This window comes from Puntigrus tetrazona, chromosome 7 (assembly GCF_018831695.1).
Source record: "Puntigrus tetrazona isolate hp1 chromosome 7, ASM1883169v1, whole genome shotgun sequence".
In the NCBI taxonomy this organism is placed as follows: Eukaryota; Metazoa; Chordata; class Actinopteri; order Cypriniformes; family Cyprinidae; genus Puntigrus; species Puntigrus tetrazona.
The window spans coordinates 37,413,111-37,428,370 of NC_056705.1; the positions used below are offsets into that span (position 1 = coordinate 37,413,111).

Below are 15,260 nucleotides of genomic sequence, written 5' to 3' on the forward strand. Positions count from 1 at the left end.
TCTCTGCTGATGGAGGTGGACACTCTCACGTAGGCTTGTAATTTGTCTTAGAATTTAGTGCATGTAGAATGTCTCTGAAGGTTAGTGACTATGCTGTAATGCACAAATAAACACTGACAGTCTTTGTAATCTTTCTTTAAATGTATTTGCCCCACCTTTGACTATCATTTCTGGGTGATGTCAAATAGGCCGCACAGGTATATTTAGCTATTTAGGTATTGTTTTCAGTGACTGTTGTACGAAACGCAAATGTAACCTTCTTAAAAAAGCGTATCAAAATGTAATGTATTAATTGGATGCTAATGAAAGTGATAGCTCACTCATTTAATCACTCAGGCCATCCAATAAGTAGGTGACTTTTTTCTTAAGTAAAACAGTAAAGAAGATTTTTAGCCGACATTGTTGTCTTTGGTGATTCATAAAATGCAAATCAGCAGCTGCTGATCTTTGGGAATAATAAAGCTTACCAAGGAACACAAATTAACATCAGTGGCCCCTGATGAAGCATTTAGGTCTTATGAAGTGAAATGATGAAGTGAATGAAACTGAAGATTATTTACAACAATATTACCTGTAACCCATTGGCTCAGACAGTAAGGAATTAGATTATTTTCAGTAAACTGGCTCTTTTGGATAGCTTTTATTTAATGAAATGGTTCAATTCACTAGTTTGTTTTAAATGCTTGAATCCGATTGGCTGACGAACATTCGTGACCCTTTTATTCGCCATATCACTACTTTTTCAAAGGTATAACAGCAAAATAACCAAACCCACAATGACACTGGCCAAACAAATAAATATAGTAACCGATGTGGTAAAATGACAGCTCATTTGCATGTTATGCCATAAAAATGCACCAGTCATAAGTGTACATTTTTCTAAATTGAGATTATGCCAGCTGAATAAAATGAATAAACAAGCTTTGTCGTATGGTTCAGTAGGATAGGACAGTATTTAACCAAGATACAACCATTCCAAATCTGGATTCTGGGGCTGCAGAAAAATCTTAATACTTGTCCAAATGAAGTTCTTAGAAATGCATATTACTAATCCCAAATTAACTTTTAATATATTTACGGTAGGAAATGTACTAAATATCTTAATATATCAATGGAACATTTATTTATTTAGCTTTGATGAAGTATAAATCTCATTGTGACAGGTTTTGTGGTCCAGAGTCACATAAAGCACCTAATAATGATGTGAATCATGGATGTTTTACATGTCTAAAGCATATAAAGTGAGTAAACGGTCAGTATACTTTTTAGGTTTGAGTACTATTTCTGTTCTGGGCAGCCTAGCATATATAGGAGCAGGGAGAGCAGAAAACCCCTGAAGGTAACAGAACAGAACCAACATCAGTGGTAACGTAGTAGATATTAATGTTCTATGTGTTTATTTAGCAACATGATTTAGTGGTCTGACTCAATGAAATATTCATTGCCAAGTCCTGACTGGATGAGAGGAGGAGCTGGGGATAGAGGTGGGTGACTAGTTCTTGAAGGAACTAAGGGAATTAAGATTAGTGAACCTATAGGTAGATGTAGATTAGCTGAATTATTAGTGTTTTATTTTTGATTGGGTTATATCTGTGCTCTTTGAACTGCTAACTGTTTCAATTTGATTTGGTGAACTGGTTCACCTGAGGCTGTGAATTAAAGGTAATAATGTTGTTAATAAAGTTCAGTTTCTGTAACACAGGCATCCGCTAAATTGCATTTTATGAAGGACTGCAGTTTCAGTGAAAAATCTTCGATGAACAGAAATTTCAATGAACACCTTTTAAATAGAAATCTTTTGTAACATTACAAATATCTTTACTGTTACTGCAGCTTAACTGTTTATTATGTTCTTGCTTTTCTTTTTATATCATAGTGACCCCTAACTCCCCCATTTAAATAAATATAATAGAACAACTATAAAAGCAAAAAAATGAACAACTAAAGGAAGCATTTCCATTATAATACACCGAGCTGCTTTGGAGGGTGAACTTGACCTTCAGCCTCCTCTTCCTGTTCAAAACACCTCTTCAAATGTAGGTGCCAGCAGTTTTTCAGAAAGAAAGTACTCCTCCTCATTCGACTCGCATTCAGGTCTGAAACATCTACTTTTCATGACCCAGTCAGTTCCCAGCAGACTAAACAAGTCCTGTCCAAGTGTGGGTTATGGACCAGGCCGGTTGGGCCAGTGCCTTAGGTGCTCTGACTACCAGAGGCCTCGAACTGAGAGAATCCTTACAACAAACATAAACACCCCGCTTCGGATGTAAATCTGACATAGAAACATACAGTGCTTGAACGCCTGCCACTTACAGTTGGCACGGTATAAAGTGAATGAAATAATGAGAAAATCTTTTCCTGGCATCTTGTCAGTACAAACGGAGACTTTTGAACATCTTATTGCAGCTGTGATGTTGTGGGATTTTATTGTCCCTTGCAATAGGCACATTTATTCTCATAACTCTCATACTTTCTTGTAATTGCAAATGTGACAATAACAGGGTGCCGTAGGGCCGAATAATGGCCAATAATGGTCAAATAACGGGCTCTCATAGGGTCACTATGCGTCCATTGTGAAAAGTAGTGCACTTGTAGCATACTTCAATTATTAAAAGTAAATGTTTTTGACAAAAAAGTAATAAAATAAATAAGCGAATAAATAAAAGGTCACCTAAGTGTATTTAAAAGTACTTTCATGGCTGTTTCTTAACACTTAAAAAGTGCACTTTGTAATGATATTTAAATTGCATTTTAAAAATCATTGTTTTTAGAAGTGAACTACTGTGTTGACTAACATAACATATACTGAACTGTAGTGGAGTTCCAGTTACATTTACAGATAATATCTGTGTGGTCCTGGGCAGTCGGGAAGACTGTAAGCAGTAATCTTAGTAGTAAAGGAGAGAGACAAGAGTTAAAAGTGGTTGCTTTAACGGTCCTCCTTGTTGTTTGAGGGTGCACTGATATACACATTTGTATTTCAGATTCAGTAAGACACTTTGAATCAAACATTCTTCATTCAAGTCACAATAAATGAATAAATAGTGTTTCAGGTCAACATCTCAGGTAAGTAGTAAATAATACACATAAAATGAATAATACACATATTACAATTTTAAATACAATAAATATTTAGTTGAAACAAGCTGTTTCAATAATTTTAAAATCTGTTAATTATGGTTTTATATAACATTTAATTATTATTAAGGTTATTAACTAACCTTAGTTAATGTGAGACAAGAGTTAATAATGTTTGCTTTCACAAAACACAGAAACACACGGTAGTGTCACGTATGAAGGGTCTGAGGCGTGCGGATCCATGTGCAGGCTTTTATTAAACGAAGGCATGGTCATAACAGGCAGGCGTCGAACAGGGCTAACAGATATATAGGAGGCAAGACAATAGCAAAATCCAGAGACAGGCGGTGGTCAGGTCAGGCAGCAAACAATCACGGAATCAGAAGACAGGCAGGGTCAAAACCAGATAAACCAGAGACAATAATCCACGGGCGATCTAACAACGAAACAGGCGAAACAATGCAACCTGCAGTTGAGTGGCTTGCTGCAGTATTTATAGTCCTCTGACAGGAAGTAGCAGCAGAGGAGTGATCGCAGATCACCCAGAGGTAAGAGCTCCCTCTGCTGGCTTGGTGACATAGCCCCCCTCCTAGGAGCGACTCCTGGCGCTCCACAAAACAAACAAAACAAAACATAACTGGGAGCTTGGGAGGGGGTTCGGGAGGAGTCAGCAAGCTGAGACCAGGGAGGAAGAGACGGTGGGAGGAGCCAGGAGAAGGCGGGAGGAGTAAGGAGCGGGAGGCGACACCGAGCCCAGCCATGATGGTCAGTGGTGGAGCCGACGGAGGGAGGAGCCATAGAGAGGGAACGGTCATCAACCCCATGGAGCCGACCGACGGCGGTGGAGCAGGTGGTCGAGAGACTGAGGCGGCGGAGAGCAGAAGAGCCAGGGTGATGCAGAGGCGCTGGAGGTCCCAGGCGACACCGCAGGCTTTGGCGACTGATGCGGAGACGGGGGGCGAGAAGGACCTTGGCGGAGCCAGAGCGACAGAGGACTGAGGTAGAGCCGGGGAAGGGAGGAGCCTGACAGAGCCGGAGGGACGGAGGGACGAGGCGAAGCTGGAGAGAGGAATCCTGAGGCGACGGATGGTCGACGACCGACCAGGGCGTAGCCGGAGAGACGATGGAGCCTGGTGAAGCTGGTGGATTGACGGAGCACGGTGGAGAGGAGGAGCTAGGAGCCTAAGGGAAGCCGACGGGTCTACAAGCCGAGCTGGAGTCCGGGGCTCGGAGGCGGGATGATGAAGCGAGGATCCTTCACCCACGGCGGCAATGGAGACTGGCAGACCCGTGGCGAGCTCCAGGTGGAGGGCAAAGGATGAGTGCAGGGGCTGCTGGGATCCATCGTCGACGCGTGTGGTAAGGGTGGGAGGTGGGTTAACTTGAGGAGGCGACGAGGCGCGGGCACTGGCCGGGCGCACGCAGGCGCGGGCACTGGACGGGCGCACGAGGCGCGGGCACTGGACGGGGCGCACGAGGCGCGGGCACTGGACGGGGCGCACGAGGCGCGGGCACTGGAGGCTTGGCACGAGGCGCGGGCACTGGAGGCTTGGCACGCAGGCGCGGGCACTGGAGGCTTGGCACGAGGCGCGGGCACTGGAGGCTTGGCACGAGGCGCGGGCACTGGAGGCTTGGCACGAGGCGCGGGCACTGGAGGCTTGGCACGAGGCGCAGGCACTGGAGGCTTGGCACGCAGGCGCGGGCACTGGAGGCTTGGCACGAGACGCGGGCACTGGAGGCTTGGCACGAGACGCGGGCACTGGAGGCTTGGCACGAGACGCGGGCACTGGAGGCTTGGCACGAGACGCGGGCACTGGAGGCTTGGCACGCGACGCGGGCACTGGAGGCTTGGCACGCAGGCGCGGGCACTGGAGGCTTGGCACGAGGCGCGGGCACTGGAGGCTTGGCACGAGGCGCGGGCACTGGAGGCTTGGCACGAGGCACGGGCACTGGAGGCTTTGCACGGCAGGCGGCCATGTTGGAAAGCGGCTCTGGGCAGGCGGCGACCATCTTGGGAAGCGGCTCTGGGCAGGCGGCGACCATCTTGGGAAGCGGCTCTGGGCAGGCGGCGACCATCTTGGGAAGCGGCTCTGGGCAGGCGGCGACCATCTTGGGAAGCGGCTCTGGGCAGGCGGCGACCATCTTGGGAAGCGGCTCTGGGCAGGCGGCGACCATCTTGGGAAGCGGCTCTGGGCAGGCGGCGACCATCTTGGGAAGCGGCTCTGGGCAGGCGGCGACCATCTTGGGAAGCGGCTCTGGGCAGGCGGCGACCATCTTGGGAAGCGGCTCTGGGCAGGCGGCGCGACCATCTTGGGAAGCGGCTCTGGGCAGGCGGCGACCATCTTGGGAAGCGGCTCTGGGCAGGCGGCGACCATCTTGGGAAGCGGCTCTGGGCAGGCGGCGACCATCTTGGGAAGCGGCTCTGGGCAGGCGGCGACCATCTTGGGAAGCGGCTCTGGGCAGGCGGCGACCATCTTGGGAAGCGGCTCTGGGCAGGCGCGACCATCTTGGGAAGCGGCTCTGGGCAGGCGGCGACCATCTTGGGAAGCGGCTCTGGGCAGGCGGCAGCCATCTTGGGAATAAATGCAGTGTCTTCTTCCTCCATAATACCCAACGTGAGAGCTGACCCCACAGTCACTAAACCAAACTCAATAAAGTGTGCCAGTGATTCACGTGGACCCTCTCGAACAAGTTGTGTTTTGAGTGGCTGATTTATTCCTCGTGAAAAAATTCAATTAGCAAACAGTCCGGTAAATCAGAGAAGTAAGCCAGGTCCAGAAATTCCTGAGTATAATCCTCAAGTGATCGGGTGCCCTGCTTGAGGGTTAGCAAAGACATTGCAAGGTGCATACCTGGCCATGGTTCGGGTGAAAAGCCGCTGGATCCTGGTGTGAGGTTGCATTCTGTCACGTATGAAGGGTCTGAGGCGTGCGGATCCATGTGCAGGCTTTTATTAAGCGAAGGCATGGTCATAACAGGCAGGCGTCGAACAGGGCTAACAGATATATAGGAGGCAAGACAATAGCAAAATCCAGAGACAGGCGGTGGTCAGGTCAGGCAGCAAACAATCACGGAATCAGAAGACAGGCAGGGTCAAAACCAGATAAACCAGAGACAATAATCCACGGGCGATCTAACAACGAAACAGGCGAAACAATGCAACCTGCAGTTGAGTGGCTTGCTGCAGTATTTATAGTCCTCTGACAGGAAGTAGCAGCAGAGGAGTGATCGCAGATCACCCAGAGGTAAAGCTCCTCTGCTGGCTTGGTGACAGGTAGACACGCGCGTTTGTGCGATAAAGCAGCGGTCTCTCATAGTGTATGAAATGACAGACAACTAGTTGTCCAGTCCTGTTTCGTTCACACCATGTTTGTGTTCTGGGAATGCGGTTGTGAGTCCTGAAAATGTACAGATGTGAGTTCGGTTACAAATAACCGAACTGTGTGTGAACGTATCCGTACTAACCGACTCAAATACAGGACTGACAACCGTATTCCGCTGCTGTGTGAACACAGCCATAACGATGCAATTTGTATAATGTAATTAACACTTATTAAAAATAGCACACCACAATAATAAACTTATTTAAAGTATACTGAATTGTACTTCTTTTTCACAAAATTTGGTCCCTCCAAATATATATTTTCTTCATTTAATTGATCTAAAACCATTTGTCGCGGTATGAAAGTAAAATGGGTTGTGAATAGTTTTATGTATTGACGGTAATTACACGTTTTATGACTTTTGGCCTGAATGTTATACAGTATATGTAACTGAATGCATGAATAACCCTGTTAGATTATTGTGACTAAGGTAAATGACTATAATAACTTTGGTACAATACTAGTGGGATCACTTAAGCTTGCCTACAGGCTGTTTGTGGACTTTGAGGCATCGTTGGTTAGCTCGGGTCACTGTTTAATTTGTTTCTTGTACTGCAAGGTTTCAGGGGTCCGTCCAATCTATTGACTAAGGCTGTGTTCTTCCTTTGGGCTACATCCTAATAACCCATGGCTCCACAGATCCTGCCAGCGACTGGTGCCAGAGACTCCCCGGCCGTGTCTGTAGTCTGTGGCTTATTAAAGTGCTGTGCTTGTGGAACCCCAGTGTGGGAGACGATAGGAAGAAATCCGAACCAACTAATCAGCCAAATAGAATTTCCCTTTATTTATCCAAACTGAACTAAAGCATTGTGTGTGGGTAGTTAATATAGTTGCTTTATTCTCTCTAATTGTGCAATATTGCAATGCTCGCCTTCCCTTTGCGTGCATGATTCAAAACATTGTGCATTAGTGTGTTCAGTGCGCTTCTTTCCGGAAAGGCGTTCCCTGATTGTCTTTTAAACAGTCGTATCCCATGGTCATTGATTCGGTTCCTGTTTTATTTAATGGTAGTTCTGTACTCACAGTGACTAAATCAATATGTGCTCAACTTGTTGTGGGCTTTACTACAATTAGCCTCATAGGAGCTGGTTAATTACGTCTTACACGTTTATAATGAGATCTGTTTCAAAGGGAGGCTTCTCTTTTCAGATTAAAGCCAAGTCAACCGCTTACGAAATGGTCACTCTATACTGTAAAATAATATATTTAAGTTTATTTAAAAAATCAGTTTAATACCAATGACACAAGTGAAAGATCATGTCTGCTTCTGAAATCGTATACTTTCTGAGTGTGTTTAGATCAGTAATTACTTTGCAAGCGTTAGAAAGATACAGAGTAAATGTGTACGGCATGAATATAATTAGGACGTGCAACGTTTGTCATGTTGTCTATGTCATAATCATTTATCAAAGCATACACAGAGCTCACATTAGCTTTACTGGAGTCTGAGAGCAAATCTTAAAGAAGAAACATTCTTGTGTGACACACAAAAACAAACATTATTGTTTTCGCATGTCAAGTGAGAGCTTATAGCAAATTTGATGTTCTCTATGTATGTGCGTTGATCAGGGTTTATAAAAGCTTTCATATAAAGCAATCATGACTCTTCAGAAGATTTGGATTAAACTAATTTGGATTACTGTTGTCTTTTTGTACCCTTTAATGTGAGAAAGCTTTCAATGAATGGACATAAAGCACGAGAAGATATAAAAAAATATCTTTACTTGTCTTTTGAAGATGAATGAAAGCCTGATAGGTTTGGAACAACGTGAGGTTAAATAAATGATGACAGAATTTTCATTTTTGAAAATATTGGTTCAAGACAGCTCTGCTGTAGTATATGGTATTTGCTGAAGGATGCTTAAAGTTCTTCTGGGTCATACACCTACGTTGTGTGGGTTCCCTGATCGGGCTGAGAGGGTGTGTTACTCATCAAAACACATCAGGTGATCGCTTGAAGTTAAAAACAGGATGGATGTGATCATACTAGTGGGATGATGTGGGCTTTGTTTATAGAAATAATAAAAAAAATAAATGGTCGCACTTTATATTACGTGGCCTTAACTACAATTTGCTTAAATAAAAAAAAGGTAAAATGTACTTATTGTGTTCGTCTCGAATTGGAGGTGGGAAATGGGTAAGGTTAGGGATAGGTTTGGTGGTATGGGTAGGTTTAAGGGTAAGTTAAGTTATGTAGTATTCATAGCCATACATAATATCTACGTGTATTTTGGTTAGATGCACAGTAAGGACAAACTGTCAGCATAAACATTTTCAAATTTAATGCACACGTTTGTCCAACATGATCTCATGAGTATTCATGTGTATTTTGCATAATATTTGGTTTTACCACATATACGTTACTCAAATTTATTTAGACACTTAAAAGAACAATATTGATATATTGACAGCTAAACTGCACATCATTTATGAAATAACAATTTACCAGTCTTACAAAAGCATACTGTTATGGAGCCTTATGTAATTTTTCCAGAAACTGCTTAACAATAGCCAAAACATCCTGTGATGTCTTCTGAAGAAGCGCATTGTTTCAGAACATTGTTCACCGATGGATCCTCAGCAGTGAAAGGATGCTGTCAGAATCGGTGTCCAAACACCTGATAAAAACATCACAGGACTTCATTTCATCACTTAATATGAAGTGAATAAACTATTTTGAACAAATCTATCATAATGGTCCCACTACTGAAACAGTTGTGTTGCCTAAATTAGGAGAGAAATATGCACAGATCAAGCAAAACTGTTTACAAAACTGGCAAAAACAGTCCCAAATAGTCATAAAAATGTATATATTTCTTACAAACGCATAGCTTTCACAAGATGTTAAGTGATGGACTAAAGTGGTGTGGATTACTGTGATGTTTTTATCAGCTGTTTGGACTCATTCTGACGGCACCCATTCACTGCAGTACGATGCATTGGCGTACAAGTGGTAGAATGCTACATTTCTCCAAATCTCATTAAAATTAATCAAAATTAATTTTTTTTGGTTGCACTATTCCTATAACACACGATAATATTTGCATACATTGTGATAGTAGAGAAGGAAAAGCATGCTTTAATTATTTGATCTTATTTTAAGTGGAGATAAAGACTTTGTAGCTCTTACAGAAATGCGTGTGGAAATCTGTTTTTCCTGATATTCATCCTGATACAGCCGCATTGACACATACACATGGCTTTGGGGGGGTATTCATCCCACGGCTTTTTTTCTGATAATGGTAGTGAAAATAAGAGGATATTGATTTCATTTTGCCTGCTTAATGCATCCTCTTGGTGGGCAGAGAAAATGGCAGAGAGAGAGAATTTACAAAATGGCTGTTGCCTGAAATACGCACTCTTTCACATGTGGCAAATATCTAAAATGAAAGTAACCACTGCGAGCTGATCATGCGCTAATTATGATTTATAATTCAAATGCTGGTGTGTCCGAGCATCTGCATTCTTTCTCTGCAAGCCGGTAATTTTGTTTAAAAATTGTGTTTTGCAGCATGACTCACTTAGAGGTCGAAAAACATTAACTCTGCTCAACATGCTCTGCTTATTACCGGTGCATGTATTGTTGCAGTTGTTTGTCTGAGTTGTCAGAGCCAGTGTGACTTTGGCAAGCATCGTCATGACTAATTTGACTTTGTTGCTGCTGTATGGCTCCCTGCAGGTTGTCCTTTTGGGCTTTTGTTAAAAGCAGGATTAGGCCTTTTTCATGTCTCTGAGGAGACGCTGGACGATGGTGGCAGCCTGACTGCCCTCATCAGATTCTGCTGAAGATGTGCTGATGTGATCTCTCCGAGGAGCCGAGAAAAGAGTGCTGAGGAAAATAGACCATTTTCTCCTAGTCTGCTGATGTGAGAGGGAGAGAGCTTGTTTTTCGTAATTGTACAGCTTTTAGAACCATTTGTGCCTTTGTGGATGGAGAAAGGGATAGATACATTTGTATTTAGCTTTAATGTGGGCTGCTGTAAAACTGGAAATGTATTTTCTTGCCAAATATATTTAGCTATAGACCTTTTTCTTCACTTCTCCATGGAGGGCGCCATAGCAGCAATTGACTTCTTGTAGAACGCTTTGAATTTCCGCTAGCTGCCACAGTAACGGCTTTAAATTGCTTTAATGTACCTGTTTTGCGTACCAGAAAACCTGTCATGTCCGGCACTGCATGCATGGATTTCAATGTTTGTTCTCATCCTTCTGTGGACTATATCTCGTGATCCCAGATCGGGATCTGTTCAATGCAGCTCCTTGAGTTGATTCAGGTCATCAAACTATGACAGAACGACATAAACATCATCACTACGAAGTAATTAAACTACGATGCCATGTGCTTTTCAAAACCATTTTCATAGTTTTCACGTTAAATTGTTGGCGCGTAAAATACGTAAATATGCATATACCCAGTAGCCGCCACTGTACCCCTTCTAGCCTTAACCACAAATCAGACAGAAGAGTAGACTAACTTTGGTGGACTATTAAAATAGCAAAAGTGGATTTGGACGTGCCCTGAGTGCACCTGCGCCGTGCGCTTTACATTTTGCATTTGGATCATTAAAATAGGACCGGTGTAACTGATAAAATGTGCATTTGTTGGTGAGTCTACCTATTTTTTGAAACTTGAAATGAAGCTAAAGCTTAAAATCAAGTTGCTAAATGAGATTAATAAAGCAAGTAAGTAAATGGAATGTGACTGAACAATACGGATGCACCTCTTGTGACCCAGTTTCACAGAGGCCTATGAGTAAGCTGAACGCTTTTGGGAAGCTGAGAATGCACTATTTTTTTACTCATTTGCAAAGCAGTTGGCAGTAAGGGAAGAAGTCACAGTTGTCGGAACAGCTTGCCTCGCAATCACGGATGTGTGAATGTTTAGCATGTTAGGCATCATTGTATCATACATATAAATCATGCTGATGGATTCAGAACATCAGAAAATTCATTTGGAGTGCAGGGAAGGCTCAGGAGCATGAAAAGGGTTTTATATTTTATATTTTGAATTTATATTCTTAAAATGAAGTTTACAGGTGACCTTGTGACTGCACGATGAAAAACCAACGACGCCAGATCAAGTTAACATTATTGAATAAAACTAAAACCTTAAAAAACTACTTAAAAACATTATTATTATAAAATATTTTTGGATTATTTGTTTCATTTACCCTGAACTACTAAAATAAACTAAATTTAAAAACTAAAAGTTAATAAAAACTGTATACACCTATACATACAAAAATAATAATGCAAATGACACAACACGAGAAATAACTACAATTTTAATCAAAAGAAAATGTAAACAAAACGATTTATCACGCTTTATATTATGTGTCCTTAACTACCAGTACTTGCATAAAAATAGGTGCAATGAACTTTGTATTTTAAAACACTTTTGCTAGTTAAGTTAAGCTAAGGACAGGTTTGGTGGTAAGGGTAGGTTAAGGGTGGGTTAAGGTGTAAGGAATGGGTCAACAGTGTATTTATAATGTAATTACAGAAATGAATTACGGATGTAATTACATATGTATTTTAAAATAAAAGTACAATGTAAATGCTATCTACCAAAATCGAATTCATAATATTGTCTAAAACTATAATAGTATATTAGAAATACTAAAGTAACACTTAACAATGTTTCAGTTATGGGATGGTTTAGGGCTGTGGTTGCTTAGCAACAGATTTATACATTTTTGAAATTCAAAAGCCTAGACCAGCTGACCCATTTCAGCTACAGATTTGGAAAATAACACTCATGCGCCTCTTCCCGTGAAGAACAAATTTGCCTGTTTGACCTATCATAACCATGCTTTGGATTTTCTGTTTTTTGGGTTTTTGGAAAATGTTTAAAGATCCTTCTCAAAATGATTTGCACAAAATTTGCATGCATGCTCATTGGATCAGCAGTTGGATGTAGGCTATTACTAAATTGCAAATGAACGAAGGGACAAACAGCAGCAGAGAATGAAATCTGAATCCAACATTAAACAGTATATTTCTAATTGTTCTTCAGGTGATATTAGATTTAAAATATTGCCTAGCAACATGTGAAAATCACTGACATTTTGAAGGACACGTATTGACAATATTTTTTAAAAATTATACTTTTTTTAGTCTGCCAATCTTACAGACATGCTGTTTTTGTAACCTACCGGCCAATTTCTTAGTCAGTGTCAGTAAATCAAGCTTTAAAAAGTCCTTCTGCTTAAAGGGAAAAAAAATGATAGCTTTACTCCAAGCATTTATTTTTCCAGTTTGTGACTCCATTAAACGATCATTTATCCAAAAAAAAAAAAATGCTTTAATTTACTCACTTTCATTCGGATTCAAACCCATATTATTTTTCTCCATTATTTTTTCTTGAGAGTACACAGACATTAGATGTTTGAGAGCTTTAGTGAAACTTGAGAGCTACGGCTATCATATGGCTTCAGAAGACTTGGTATATAGACTATAATGTGCAGATTAGAGATAAAAAATTGCTTGCACAGTCTTTCCTATGAACAGTTATTGTTCATTTCATGTTATTTAGCAATCTTTGTTTCATTTTTTTGCATTTTTTGAGTAACAAAATAATTGAATAAGTGATATCAGCTTTTACTTCATTATAAACACACACATCAACAATGTGCAACTGAAAATGATTGACTAGGGGTGGATGATATGAGCAAAATTTTATGATAATAGTCATTTTATATCACAATAACTATATTGCTATATAGGTATTTAAAAAAAAAAATTAGGTAAAAAAAAGATTTGTATGATTTTAAAATCTTTAATACCATAGAATATTCATAATCCTTGTCACCAATGTTAATATCAAACTAATACAAGCCAGAGAAAACTTTTAACTTCAGGCTTACTGAAGATAAATAAACAGTGATGAAATAAGACTAATAAACTAATTTCAAGCCTGTTTTCTCAGAAAATTGTGACTTTATATCTCGTAATTCTGACTTTATAACTTGCAATTGCGAGTTTATATCTCACAATTCTGAATTGTGAGTTTGTATAACACATTTCTGAGAAAAAAAAGTCAGAATCGTGAAACGAAAAGTTGCGATAACGCAGTGGCAGAAACGGGCCTTTAAACAAAAGTGAGAGATTTTACATTAATATGAATTGCATACAGGACGAATATCGGACAGCTTCCCCTTTAAGTCTGGATCTAATATAGTCTTAAGACCTAAATCACCGTAATGAAGATGTTTCTTGCAAAGACTTGGGTTCTCATGCGTATAAGTGTGTTTATGTACTTGTTCAAAGCCAATAATGTGGTAAAAGTGCGCTTTCCTCTCACACAGTAGCAGAAAATGTGCACGAATATAGCTCTGTTGGTTGTGTTTCAATGGCTTTTTTAAATGGTTGTTGTAAAACTGCAGTGCTTAAAGGAAAACAACACTGTTTTTTTCATATTTCACTAGCGTTTAGTTTATACCATTCATTCCTTTGTATATAAACTGATTCGTTTTTATATGAACTGATTATATAGCGTCGCGTTCTTCAGACCATGTGCCTACATCATCAGAATAAGGCCTATAATCTTTCTTTCCATACATACCATTCAAAAAGTGGAAGATTTACTATGAAATTCACCTTTTTAAGTGTGTCTAATTTTTTATTGTAAATATGATTTGCCTGCTATTATCCAGCAAGTTGTAAAAAGCTCTACTTAAAGATGTTGATGCTTTTAACAATGCACAGATTTTTCCAGTGTCGTTTAGGGTTTGTCTGAAATGGCTGGAAGTGGAGAGTTGAAGAAGGATAGAACAGCTGTAATATTTGTCTCCATGTTCTCTTCTCAGTAATCTCTCCTTTCTTCACTATGTTAAACAAATTATCACAGCCAAATAGCTCTCGTTAACTTCGGCGAAGATGTGATTATGGAGATGGCGATTACATCATGTCAGAGATTAGTGCGTGTCTCTTCATGGATCAGCTTGAAGGAACATTCTCCATAGCTGTCACAGCGTGATGTCTTTAGGCGACCAAACATGTTAATGTGAGGAGAATCAGCTGAACCACACATGGGTCCAGAGTTCTGTCCAATCACAGGAAGCCGAGTAGGATGGGTTTTTTTTAGACAGATTGCATTGATAATCCATATGCTTAAGAGTCATGGGATCTGCTGTAGAGGATTGGTAGTGAGAGGTTTATTTTGAGTATGGTTTAATTGCGTTTTTGAAACTGTTTAACATGTCTCTGTCAGTGTTCTTTTTTGTATTACTGATATACTTTAGTAGTTTTTGATTTAAATTTTTATTTTAAATGTTATTATTTTTTATGTTTTTTTGTTTTATTTTAATTATATTTACATTTATATTTTTCAATTAAAATTTTAATTTTAATACAATTTTTAATTTTTATTTTAATTTATTTGGTAAAATATATTAAATGTAATTTAGTTAATTTTGGTTAATTTATTTGAAAAAAACGAACTGAGGTAAAATCAGTGTTTTTAAAAATATTTTATTATAATTTATTAATTAACATTAAAGCCTTTATATGTGATGCAGTATTTATAGCATAATACATTAAGCCCTGTTTTCGTGGACAGGGCTTAGCCCAAACATTTAAGCAATTTTTATAAACATGCCTTAGAAAAAAACATGTTTTAACCATGTGACATGTTTAAGATCAGTCAGTGCAAGTGTCTTTCACTTAAAACAGCTCAGATTTACATTTTCGTCTAGGACTATTGTCTTAAAGATTGTCTGTGAAACCGGGGGAAGATTATTGGTTCACAAAGGATAATTATTATTTGATGAAAAACTAAATACACATCTATCTTTCTAT

General features: G+C 40.3%; 1 protein-coding gene across 1 annotated transcript in view; it reads left to right on the forward strand.

Moving 5' to 3' along the window:
* Positions 1-15,260, forward strand: part of cpne7 (copine VII) — a 52,361-nt gene that overhangs the window by 27,824 nt on the left and 9,277 nt on the right. The gene's annotated exons all lie outside the window — the stretch shown is intronic.